Raw genomic sequence first — 13926 nt, 5'->3', positions numbered from 1 at the left:
TGCTTATATCCACATTTACAAGTGAAGTTTATTTTTGTGTGATTTATCTGTGTGCTGCCTTTGCTGGTTTTGGAATCAATGTTATTAATCCACTGCTACCTTTGCAGTCTCTATGTGATACCTCCCCATGCTGTATCAACCTCCAACATCCTGCTCTAATCAAATAATCTTATCATTAATATCTATGGAGGGCAGGTGAGTGTTTTTTGTGGTCATGATATGATAATAATTACAAATAAGCTAAGTTACACATTAGTTACACATTCTATACCTTGCAATCTTTGAAATTACCAGTCTTTCTCAAATAATTGTGCCAATATTTTTTTCTGAAGGGAATAGGAACAACGACATTCAAGGCATGAGTTATCTGATCCTTCCTCAGCAGTGGACATTGACCCATAAGAATGCCACAGACTGTGTGGTGGCAGGATTGTTTGACTTGTTCTATAAACATATGTGTTGGGATGGTGTAAACTAATGCTACCACTGAGCACAGATTGATGCTCAGCAGCCCAGCCCTGATCGATGCAAAACATTGGTTCTCTGCAGGCACCTGCCAGCCTGCCAGGGTACAAACACAGTTGGTGGAGAAAGTAGGTTCCTTAACTGTTGTCAGCAACAAACACATCCACATAGCTTGAGTGACCCATACATACTCCATACCTGCAGCTGAGGCTCTGCTAAGAACAAGCAAGCTCTAACTCCTTCGGGCCAGAATTTAACTGAGCAGTTTTCTGTTAAACAAAGTGGCCAGATGGCTTTTTGTAGTTGTTGTTAGTAGACATAGCATACCTGTTTTCCCTCAGAGGGAGATGTGGTCACAATGCTAATCTTCCCTCCCAGTGTTGACCTCTTCAGCAACCATGATATGAGTCAAACAGTGGCAAACCTCTCCATTAAAATATCATTGTGAAAAAAGTTATCTTTGTGATACCGTGGGACTTGGAGTAGAAAAAAATCTCGGCTTTCTCCAGAGGTAGGTGTGACTGTACTCACCTGTCACAAGTGACTTTTTAACTACAAAACCGGTGGCATTAAGCCTGATGGTAGAGCATTCTTGAGAGGCCCCAGGAATGTACACATGGCTTTTACATCGTGTTTACTCTCCTGCACTTTCACAGCTGGGGATTAAAAATTTCCCAGACCCCAAATATTTACTGTTCACCCCCACACCCATCCCTGGAATGTCTCAGTGTGTCCTGACTTATTGCCAGCATGTCGTACACCGTACTGTCTCTCCTTTGTCCAGGCTCCCCTGTGGGGAAAAGTCACACTGTCCGTTCCCATCACCTCCACGCTTCCTCAGCCTATATCAGTCAGTGCCCTTTTTTAAGTTGGGGAGGGAGTTTTTTAGGGCTTTCTATTTTGCTTTATTTTCCTTCTGCGTTGTTTTCTAGTTTGCATCCAGAGGTTTAATTTTGGTCAGAGAATGTTTTTGTACACATTTGTACGGTGTCTCTTTTCTTCAGTGTCCACAGAGAATACATGTAAGAGAAATGTGAAAGAAACAAATTAGGAATTTCTCTATAGGACGTGCCGTATGGCAGATGCCAAGCTCTAAACCATGAAAATAAAGTCAGATTTGCAAGCTTTTTGTCTTTAATGACCAGGTTGGTCAACTCTGAGTTTTCCAGAACTACTCCTTTCTTTCTTTATTTTCTCAACACCTCCGTTACATCCAACTGCTAAGAAAGAGGGAGAACTTGAGTATGTGCTTCTTCTAGATGTTTGGCAGACTGGGTTAAACTTTTTTGTGCCATTCCTGGGCCTAAGAAGCTGTCCCTGAATCTCTTTGCTGAAGACTAGCATTCTACCCCTTGAGCCATAGCACTACTTCTGGTTTTTGGGTGGTTATTTGGAAATAAAAGTCTCCTGTTCAGATTGGCTTTGAACTGTGGTTCTCAGATCTCAGCCTCCTGAGTAGCTAGTATTACAGGTGTGAGCCACCTGCACCAGGAAGAGTGGCTTAGTTTGTGAGATCTAACAAAGCAGGCAGTGTTCAGTGGTAAAGGACCCCGGTACAGTTACTATGCTATCAACTGTGATAGGACGCTACTGCAAGTAGCAGTAGGGATCTTTGGCATTTACAAAATAACACAGACATCAAGAACCAACAGTGATGTCTTGATCTGTCTGAGTGCTGTAACAAGTTACCACCAGAAAATAGCTTAAGCAATAGAGATTTATTTCTCATGCCAAGGAACTTGATTCCAGGTGAATAGTCCAATAGTGTGGAGAGTAAGCTCTGTTTCTTTCTCTTCCTTCCTTCCATCCTTCCTTCCTTCCTTCCTTCCTTCCTTCCTTCCTTCCTTCCTTCTTTCTTTCTTTCTTTCTTTCTCTCTCTCTCTCTCTCTCTTTCCCCCTCCCTCCTTCCCTCCCTCCCTCCCTCCCTCACTCCCTCCCTCTTTCCCTCCCTCCCTCCCTCCCACCTTCCCTCCTCCTCCTCCTCCTTCTTCCTTCTTTCTCCTTTTCCTCCTTTTTGGTGGTACTACAGATTGAACTCACAACTTCTGTCTTCTACTTGAGTCATGCCTCCAGCCCCTTACTACATTGAGTATTTTGCACTAGGATCTTGTCTTACTCCTGGGCCAACCTGGGCTGCGCTGCTTCTACCTGTGCTTCACCCAGACAACAGCAAGTGCCACTACACCAGCCATGCGCTTCCCTCCCAGCTAGGACAATAAGTGTGCACCATTACCCAGGGCCGTTGAGTAGCAGGGGGTCTCAAGCAGCCTTCTTCAGTGTTGTCCTTGAACAACGATCCTCTTTCTATTTTCCAAGCAGTTAAAATTACAGGCTTGGGCCACTAGCTGACACCTCCTTTCATAAGGACAGTTATCCCATCCTGGGGCCCCACCCTCATGACCATGTCTCAGAGCTATTTACCGCCCATAAGCCTCACTGTCAAATGCCATCGTATTAGGAATGAGGGCTTTAACAGACGAGTTGGGGAGGTGAGGAGCAGATGCGTTCATTTCAAAGCAGGCAATCATGATGCACTAAATACATCAGAGAGCTATTATACCCTCTACTGGTCCCAGCATTTTTGAGAGGTAGGCTCATACATCTGACGAATACTCGCATTTTCTATCCAGGACTTTCTCATCTCCAGAACAAAGGACTATTTCTGCTACATCTCTGGACTCACCATCTCTACAGTCCTGGTTCAATGCCCCCCAGCTCACTCCGCAAAACAATGGCTTTCCAGAAGAGGAGCGAGGTGTCCTGGAGTTACTGACATCAGAACTGAAGCTACCCAAACCTGCTCATTCTTTTTGACTTTCTAACCATATTTCCAGTCTAGCAGTGAGTCAGCAAGAGAAACCACTGGTCTAAGATCTTCATGGCTCCCCAATTTATATGTTTGAATTACATTTTCACCCCAAATCCACACCCCCTCTTCTCTCTTTGCTGCCATTGTCATCTTCACCTTCCACCTTGGAGGGTCTTCCGTGATGTCCCCGAGTGTGCCCCAAGGCTGATTGGTCCCATGGGCTCGTCCCTCTCCACCCTTCCATTCTCAGGCTCTTGTGACATGGGTCATGGTTTGGGGTACTGATATCTGCTTTTAATTTCCATGCTTTGCTTCCTTGGTACTATTGTCCTCCAATAACCAAGTCCTGCAAAGCACTGAACAATTATTTCCTGCTTTCTCTAAGTCAGTATTAAAATGAGCTCAAAATTTCCCTCTACAATCCTGTTGTTTTGTTCTGCTGCTTATGCAGGTATTTTTTACTTCAAATTATCCAGCTTCATTTCTAAAGAACTGTTTGAATGTGACTATACCACTACATAGTTAGTGGTCATTTTTTCAATCAATAGTTTGCTTATGAAGAGGTTTGCTTTTGCTGACTGTTGTCCAGGAAGAAATCCCTTGTATAAAAGAAGAGCTTACATTTTTCTGGCCCAGAATATAAGCAGCCTAGAAGTTACCACTCCTGTCTTAGTAGTAAAAAGTAAAAAAAAAAAACCTGACATACTGAATAGCAACAAGTTTCCTTAGATCTGTCAGAAAAACAAGACCACAAGGCAAACTGATACCTCCAAAATTGGAGAGACAAGCCAGCAGACACAGAGAAGCACAACTTACCAGGGCAGAAAATCTGTGAAATAAAACCTCCTTGGAAGCCAATCTGGGATATAGAAACCTTAAAAAAACCTCTAGAGGCTCAAGGTCAACAGATCTAAAAATCAAAAATTCCACAGGGACCTAGATGTGCCCCACACTTCCAACCTACGCCAGGTCCGAAGAGCGAACATCATATCTGCCTTTCCACAAATAAACTACAAAGCATGCCGAAGGGACACACACACACACACACACACCAGAACAAGTCAGATATGGCAGGGATGTTGAAGGTCAATTCTCATGTTTTAGTCAGTTTTTTGTGCTGTAACAGAATCCCAAAGACTGGATAAGGGATAAATACTAGAAATGAATTTGGCTCATGGCTCTGGAGGCTGCAAAGCCCAAGACTGAAGGCCTGTGCTGATGAGGGCCTTCTTGCTGCATCACAGATGATCAAAGATGTGACGTGGCAAGAGTACGTAGAGAGAGAGCGAGGAGGGGAGCAGCCTCCATTCACAGCTAACTCGCTCCCATGGTAACAACTCGCTCCCATGGTAACAACTCGCTCCCATGGTAGCTCACCCGATCTCAGTCTATTCATGAAGGTGACATTCCAACGGCCCAATTTCTTCCTGTAGCCCCCCCCCCCCTCTCTTTTTGGTCAGTCATGGGGCTTGAACTCGGCCTGGGCGCTGTCCCGCAGCTCTTCAGCTCAAGGGAATGTTCTATCACTCAAGCCACAGAGCCACTTCAGGTTTTCTGAGTAGTTGATTGGAGATAAGAGTCTCATGGTCTTTCCTGCCCGTGCTGGCTTTGAACCATGATCCTCAGATCTCAGCTTCCTGAGTAGCTTGGATTACAGGGGTGAACCATTGGAGCCCGGCTAGGCCTCTCTCTTAATGCCATCACATTAGCTACGAAACTACAACATAAGATTTGGAGAAGCATTCACACCATCACAACTAGGAATCTCTGTGTGTGTGTGTGTGTGTGTGTGTGTGTGTGTGTGTATGATTAATATACTCAAGGTTATAAAGGATTAATGAAAACAAATAGCATATAAGAACAGCTGGATAACTTAATCAGTAGACATTCTAAGGAAAAACAAAAAGGAAATATTAGAGATGAAAAACACTATAATAGAAACAAAGAATGTCTTTGATGTGCTCAATAGTAGTCTGTAAACTCTGAAGAATCTCCGAGCCTGAGAATAAATTAAAAAGATGCTTCTAAAATTGAAAAGCAAAGAACCAAAACAGAACAGAAAGAAGTATCCCACAACTGTGGGACAACTATTAAAGGCATGGTATATGTGTAGTGAGAATACAAAAGGAAAAGGAAGAGTAAGGGAACAAAGCAATATGTGGAGCAGGCTTAACTCCAACTTAACGCCAGACCCCAGATTGAGGAACCACAGGTACATCAGCCAAGATACACACCACATACAAACACAACTAGTCAGACCACATTCAAAACTCAGAAATCAAGATTACTCAGGCTTCGATTGGAATGTCTTCCCAAGGCAGATGTGTGAAAGACTTTTCCCAGCCTGTGGAACTTAGTGGGGGGGTCTGGTGGGAGGCCTTAGGTCACTGGAGTGAGCCCTTGATGTTGATAGAGGGACCCCAGTTCTGTCCTTTTTCCCACTTCTCTTCCTAGTCATAAGATGGCTAGCTTTGCTCTGTCGTGTATTTCTGTTATGATAACGGACCCAACACAGCAGGGCTCACTGAGACTGAAACCTCCACAGCTCCAGCCAAAAGAAGCCTGGGCTCTCCATTTGTTGTGAACACAGGGTTTGTTTGTTGTGGTTGTTGTTTTACAGTAATGGGAAGCCGACTCTTACAAAGATAAAGAGAAATAATCTTGAAAGACGCTAGAGGGGGAAACATTTTACGACGAGAAATATATTTGACTTCTAAGAAACCACTCAACCAGATGAAGAGAGAAAGGGTGGGAGAACGCAGACAAAATATTCACTGTATATATGTAGAATGGAACTGGGAAAATTGAGGACATGGGCGGGACTGAGAGAGGTGGGGGAGGACCATAAAGGGTGACGATGATCAAGATTTACTGTACTCCTAAACTTACATGTGGAATTGAAATCCCTCTTACACCTCTAGAAGATAATAAGACACTAAAGTTAAATGGCAGATCCATGGGTCACACAGCAATTCCACAGCATAGCAGAGAACTTTCCAGATATTCCCTAAAGTGGCTACAAGAAAATATATTTGGTGCCCAGTGCACGTAGGTGAAAAGTAAAACTCTTTTTCTGTTCCCTAAGACAGACTGAAAAAAGAGGAAAGAAACTACACAGGCAAGAAATGAACAAAATGAAATACGTGAAATGTAAGGAGAAAAACATGAATCTCAAGTTCTAAATTCTGTATCCCATGAAACTATCTTCCAAAAGTCAAAGAGAAATAGATTTCCTTTGACAAAAATTGGTAAAATTTGTGGTTAGTTGTCCTGTCTTGTTAGAAGTGTTTCTTTTTTTTTTTTTTTTATAAAAGAGAAATGCTTTAGGTCAAAAATACAAGAATACTTAATGCAATGAGGAGCATTGGAAGAGAAATGATAAAACTAAAGTATAAACCTATATTTTCTCATTTTAATTGATCTACAAGATAATAGTTTAGTCAAAATAGTAGTAGAAGTATATTCTAATGTATGATGTATGCTTACATATAAATGAAATGAATTACAATAATAATAAGGAACAGGAATGAGAATTTAGGAATATTTTGCTATTACTAGTTGTTTTTTCTCTCTATGCAGTGATAAAAAATGCTGTCAGAACATTTGGCTTCATTGTAAATTTACACTAAAAGCTCCAGGGCAATGACTAAAAATGTAAGACAGAAACTATAGTATGCTCAGGAAGGAGAGAAAATAGCTTTATATAAAATGTTCAAGCAAACTGCTAAAGGAAGAGAAAGTATAGAATCCCAAAACAGAAACAAAGAACAAATATGGTAGTTATTATTCCAACTACATCAATAACCACTTTAAGCAACAAGCGTCTTAATACACCAGTTGAAATCGAGATTGTTAGAGATTGTCAGAGATGGTCAGAGTCTATATTGTTTATAAAAGTCCTAGTTTAATATGTAATGTCACTTACAGATTAAAAAGTAAAGACAGAGAAAAATACATACCTAAGATGTAAAGATATAACTCTAAGCAAGAGAAAGCAGCAGTAACTATTTTATTTTCAGGCAGAGCAGACTTCAGAGTGAGGAGATGTATCAGGGATGAAGTGAGAAGCTTCACAATGAGAGAGTCAATACTTGAAAAGACATAACCTTAATGCACCAAACAACAGGGCATCAGAACATAGAAGGCAAAATTCATCGTTTTCCTTTATACCACCAGTGAATGAATTTAATGTGCAATTAACAACACCTTACCATTTACATTAAATTCCCTCTATCCCAAATGAAATACTTAGATATAAGTCTAGAAAACAGCTACAAGAATATTCACAAGAGGAAAACTACAAAGCCTTCCCAAAGGACATCATAGAATAGCTAGAAGCTGGGCCTGGTCTACAAGAATACCTGTAAGAGGAAAACTGCAAAAATTGTTAGCATCCTTTGTAGCTCCTCAGAATGCATTTGGAGATGGGGTGAAAGAGGCAATTAGGGTAAAATAAGGTTCTAGGGGTGAACGTTCTTTAATATGATCAGTGTCCGGATGAAGAAGAGAAGATACAGACACAGGCATGCAGGGAGGAAGAAACTTGTGAAGACACAGGCAGAAAACGTCCATCTGTAAGTGAAAGAGAACGATGAAAGACCTGTCATCTGCTGGCACCCTGATCTTGGACTTCGGGTCTCCAGAACCGTAAGGAAACAGAAGCCTGCCCTTTGGGGCGCTCCGTCTGCGGTGGTGTGTTGTGACAACCCTGGAGAGGAATGCAGGAGTATGCTTGTGATTTGGAAATGAGGAAATGAACACGGGAGGCACGTCCACGGAGGATGGTGAAGGGGCGTGTCCAAGGATCGTGGATGCCCAGGGAGGGCATTATTCCCACGAGCACACCCACCTCAGTCAAGTCTTCCAGACTGTTATTCACGGGCCGGCAAAAGCCATATAGGCACTCCATATGAGCCAAGCCATTTAATTCTTCACACAGCCCCGTTGGGTAGTCCACATTACCAAGGAGGGCAGGCTAGCGAAGGCTTGGGCTTTGCTAATGACAGGCAGAATCAGGGCTGACATCTCAGCTGTCTGAATGCTGTCCTCTCCTCGGAAATAAAAGAAATAAAGAGGGGGAACATTCAGCTGAGCATATTTTCTGAAGCAGGGGGCCTGAGCGCCCCGCTGGTGCACTGCAGATGTTTCAAGTGTCTGCTTCTTCAAAACAAGTGCACAGCCACCTGCAGCTCCGGCCGCCCCCCGGTCAGTGTGAATTAAGGGCAGCCTTGGTCTCAGTGTGCTACGGGGGAGCAGGGTGGTGTTCTGCCCTGCGGAAGCCTGTCCAGCCCTCGCATGCTTGCCTGTCCGCTTGCTTTCTCTCCAAAGGGAAGGTCTAGAGACTTTTTCTTTTTCGCTTACGACATCTGGCAGAGAGTTGGGGTACTTCCAAATTCACCTTTGCCCGTGACCCTGGCATTCTTTCTTTTGATATCCAAATAGACACTCCCTTGGCTCTCACTCAACAGAAAGCTGGCATCCCTAAAAGCCAAATAAAACCTGCCTGGGAAGGAAAACAAATGGAAGGAACAGATTGGAAATCTGAGCCATGTTTTGCTCTGAGCTGGGTGTTGGGCTGTAATGGCTTGGTGAGCAGCCTAGAGAAGGGAGCCGAATTGCAAAGCTGATGTTTAGGGAATTGGTTCCGGGGCTGCCACGGGGTCTGCTAAGCCGGAGATCAGTAGGCAGCAGACCTTGCTAAACATAGATCCTGGCTCTTATGGCTCTGGGCTTGTGGCACAGAGGTCAGGGCTTTGTAATTTTGATTTAGTCGCTTTGGAAAACATTCTGTGGGCCACTGTGCACGTGCGCTGGCTGCTTCTTCTGAAGCAGACACTGCCGGCCTCACAGCAGTGTGTGGCTGCACCCTGTTCTCCTCCTGGGTCTCCTGGGACTGGGCCCCCAAGGGATGTCACCCGCTGTGACATCACAGGAACCTTAGGACAGAGGGCGGTTACCGCTTCCTTCTCCAGACCAGGCATCTGGTGAGGAGATGCCAGTCCATTCTCAACCCTTGCTGGTATTCTCCTGTGGCAGTTAACACTCAGCTGTTCCAGAAAATGCATTGTCAAAACAAAACAAAAAAAATTAATAAAAGCTGGGAGCCGGTGGCTCACGCCTGTCATCCCAGCTACTCAGGAAGCTGAGATCTGAGGATCGAGGTTCAAAGCCAGCCCGGGCAGGAAAGTCTATGAGACTCCAATGAACCACTCAGAAAACCCGAAGTGGTGCTGTGGCTCAAGTGGTAGAGTGTTCGCCTTGAGCTGAAGAGCTGAGGGACAGCGCCCAGGCCCAGAGTTCAAGGCCCATGACTGACAAAATAATAATAATGATTATAATAATAAAAATAATCCACCAAGAATTCACTACATAGATCGTGTCCTTTCCCATCTCATGCAGAACTCTTCCTCTGACCACCAGTGAGACTCCTGGATCCCCACCGTTATTCTGCATAATAACGAGTACTGTGGTTCATTTCAGCCCCGGGATACACTGAGGTCTTTGGCTAGGGCAATGTCACACGGTGCATACTCACACACGCCTGAGAGTGGGCTGTGATCTCCACTGCACCCTGCAAGCTGAGGGGTGGCCCAGACACGTGTGCGGGAAGTTGGTACCTTTGTGTCCTGATTGTGGCGTATGTCCAAACCGATTCTTCATGCGGACCTTGCACAAATGCCCAGAGCTGCTTGTCCCACAACCCTTTCGGCGAGGCTCTGTGGTGGCAGAAGCCCCTGGCTCAGACCCGAGCCTTCCTCTGGCTCACCCCGCCCTCCTTCCCGAGCCTTGTGCCCCGCGCTGTGACCTGACAGTATCACTCAGGATGGAGCTGCTGTTGTCCTGGCCTTCCCACTGTCTCCCCAGCTGAGCAGTATCTCCCCAATCTTGTCCCCGAAGAACCTCAGAGTGTGCTTTTCCTTGGAACAGGGGATTTGCAGATATAATTGGCTAAGATGAAGTCATCCTGGATTAGGCTGGGCTCCCCTCCAATGCCTGGTGTCCTTATGAGAAAGAAAGCCGAGATGCAGAGATGGGGAGGCGAAGGCTGGGGCGATGGAGACCGAGGTGCAGATACAGGTCCCAAAGCCAAGGAATGCCAAGGATGGCAGAGCCAGCAGGAGCCAGGAGCCACTCCCAGAGACTCCAGCGTGCAGCAGCCCTTCCTCTCGGCCGTGAGAACATGGGAAGAATAGCCACTGACTGTTTTAAGGCTCAGTGTGGGGTGCTCCCCCTTGGCCGCCCTTGGGAAGAAACACACTGAGCTTTCTCCCTCTTAGCTCAATCTGGTTCCAGGAAATACCAGGTGTCCTTTGTCCCCACAAAGAGAGGACAGGAGGCCCTTTCTCCAGTGACCTTCCCCCGACTGCCTCCGGAGCCCTGGCCCAGGCTTTTGCGTGTCTTCTCAATCTCTAACTGGTGGCAGTTAGACTCCAGATCAGCTGCAAGGAGTATTACTAACTTCACACCGGTCCCTTGAGCCTCCCTCTGAAGCACCAGGAGCTGCTTCCTGCGGGTTTGCATGCCAGCTCTCGCCAGCAGCCTGACTTCACCAGAGCCTTCCCTCCCCCGCTCTCTCACTGGCCCCCCTCCCCTTTGCAGCTGTGCGATGGTGCGGGCTCATTGTTAGATGCTTGACTTAGGGTGGACTCTCACTCAAGCGTAGGTGTCCTTATAAGATGGGCAGGGACGGACAGAAAAGAAGGCCATGCGGCCACAAGGCAGAGATGGAGGTCAGGGGCCGCCACTCAAGAAGAACAGCAGTGCCTGGGGAAGGCAGGGAGGAGGCCTCCGCTGGGGAGCTTGCGGAGGTAGCAGCGCCCTGTCAACACCTGCGTTTGGGCTTCAGAGGATGCTGGAACATGTTCCTACTGTTTTAAGTCACCCTATTCGTGGCAATTCGCTATGCCAGGCATAGGAAGCGAATACGTTCATCACATCACAAACATTTCCCCCTACTGTGTATGTTCTGTGTTGCATGAGGAAACTGGTCCACCCTCTCTTGTCAATCATGTAATACTAACTGAGGTGCAATAAGTACTAAGGAATGAAGCACCCTCCGTTATGCATGTGCATATATCTGATCATTTCCTGAGGAGGATTTTCTAGACTGGAACTGTGGGGACAGAGGACACACCCATCATCTTGGCACCATGCAGGAAGCCTGGCACTCAGAGGCTGTAATTTCTGTAAATATTATTTCATGCTAGTTGGTACAAGACATCATGACCCTGTGATTCATGCGTAGAACAGTGATTACAAACGCCTTCTTTGTGAGCGTGAAAACAACCTGGTGGTAACCGGGCACGGCCCAGCACTTGGGCTGTCTGGGCCACCCGTCCGCTGTGTTTCAGTCACAGTGAGCTCACGTCCCTCGGCCGCAGCGCCATACATACCTGGACCAGTCAGTTATATGGCACCCCTACCTTTATCCGCCCCCCTCCTCCGCCCTTGATGGGGTGGGGGAGTATTTTCAGTTCATGTGGTCAAGTGATGGCTGTCACCCTGCCTCATGATTGGCTTACTTGCCCTTAATGGAATTCTAAGGTTGACCGGGTCCCTTGGCTTGGATCATGCAAGTGGGAGGGGTCCGGGAGACCATGTGCTCCATCACAGCTCATGCAAGACCCAAGTGCCAAGGTCCCTGAATCCACAGGACCAGATAGGGCCTTCTGCACCGTGGCCTAGTGACCTGTCATGATGACATTCATCCCTAACTACATAAGCAGGGCAGCGAACACACCCTCGTGTCTACCTGTCAGGGGATCTGGGATTTAAACGTGCACTTTGCTTCCATTGAATTAGGTTTCCCTTGGGAATGTTTGTGAGTGTCACTTCAACTTGGTGACATAATCTGGGTAACGGGGAGAGTGGCTAAGCAGTCTAAGATTACTGAGATCCTTTCCTCCCATTGATGTTCAAATGGCCCACGTATGCTTGCTTTCAAGTGCTGAGGAAAATGGGTCTGCGTCCCATTACCTGGACAAGCCCTTCTAAGGAGTTTGCTTCAAGGTGGTATCTCAAAGCAAGACCTTGTCAAAGCTGTCACAGCCACAATCATGCCTGCATTTAACAGCTGCGATTAGGATTATATCTAGATTCTTTCTGTTTTACACAATACACCGGCTGCTTCATATACAAGGTTATAATTAGGAACAATAAAGAAAACCCTGGAAGGATTAGACCCAAGCCCTTGCACGGTGGCTCCTATCTGCATTGCAAGTCTCTAAGAGTTCCATAGCCACTTGGACATAACCTTATAATATGCTTTTGTGTGGAGTTTGATGTGGAGTCTGAAAATGATGTCACAATTTTAGTTCTAGAAAGAAATTAATTGGCACAGTCCAACGAGAGATGCCTTGTTATTTTAGCTAATATGAAAGAATATTCCTGGATTGTACAAAGATAATAGAAACACACAAGCACAATGCACGGGTATACACGTATGTACACAGGCACCTGCACGCACACTAAAAAGCACAGGATGATGTGGGATCGGCTCCTTCCTCCTCCTTCCTCCTCTGCATGCTGTTACTGTCTCTTCTTTAGGAAGACACGAGCGCTCTGTCAGAGGGCTTCCTGTCCTCGGAAAGCTAGCACAGGAATGGATGCCGTTCCCCACGTAATGTCTTCTTGGGGAGTTTGTTAAGACCCTGTGGGTGTTGGTGTATATCAGGTACCCAGAATTATTAGGAGCTCCTGGGACTTGGAAGCTAAATTATTTGGGTTGTATTTTTCTTTAATATTTCCTCTGTTTCTGTTTCCCTAATTTTTTTTAGTTTTTTTTAAAATATGTTTACTATCGTTAAGTAGTTGCACAAAGGAGTTGCCATTCAACGAAGCAGGTTATCAATACAGTGCCTCCTGATCAATGTCACCCCTCCCACATTCTCACCCCTTCCTCTCAGCCCATTCCTGCCCTGGCTTTTCTTAATTTTTAGGCAGTGTATAGAATTTTCCTTGCCATTTAACAGAGCAGTTCATGAATATAATGCATCTTGATCTGTTCTAACATGTTGGATTTCCTAAGACGATGAAATGTTAGGGACTTCCTGTACTAGAGTACAAAGTCTCCTCGGCCACCAGCCGGCCTCTCTCATGGTTGGACCAATGTAGGGAAGACGGCTCCTTCTACCTACTGGCTGAGAAATGGATACCCGAATCCATCCAGGCCCAAATGACAAGGGAAAGTTTGCTAAAGGCTGCTGCCTGCAGCATCTGCTTCTTCGGGTCTCTCTTTCCTCGAGAAAGCTGAAAATGAGGTTGACAGCTGACAGAGCCACGGCCAAGGGCATTGGAGATCCCGAGCAGAGACACAGAATTCAGTTAAGCCACAACCGATCCTCTATCTGCTTCCAGAACCACTGCCTCCTTTATCTTTTAAACCATTCAGAGTCACTGGTTATTGTCATGAATGTGCTATATTATCATACTTGATCAGCCCATTTTATACAAGAAACCGGAATCCATGCAGCCAAAGCTAAAGGACTTCTTCAAGATGCTGGACTCTGAATCCAGTCTCCCAGTGGTCCTCCTAGAGCTTTTCCAGCTCGCAGTCTTTGTGAGCTTGGGCAGATCCTCACTCATCTGTCCGGCTGGGCTGGGCTTTGCACTGCTCTGGGTGATCTTTACTCTTTGGAGGAAGCGAAGAAGTC

This window comes from Dipodomys spectabilis, unplaced genomic scaffold (genome assembly GCF_019054845.1).
Source record: "Dipodomys spectabilis isolate Male_0828 unplaced genomic scaffold, ASM1905484v1 ptg000051l, whole genome shotgun sequence".
NCBI classification, from domain to species: Eukaryota; Metazoa; Chordata; class Mammalia; order Rodentia; family Heteromyidae; genus Dipodomys; species Dipodomys spectabilis.
The sequence above is the reverse complement of the archived record's forward strand: the minus strand, read 5'-3'. Positions refer to the sequence as shown.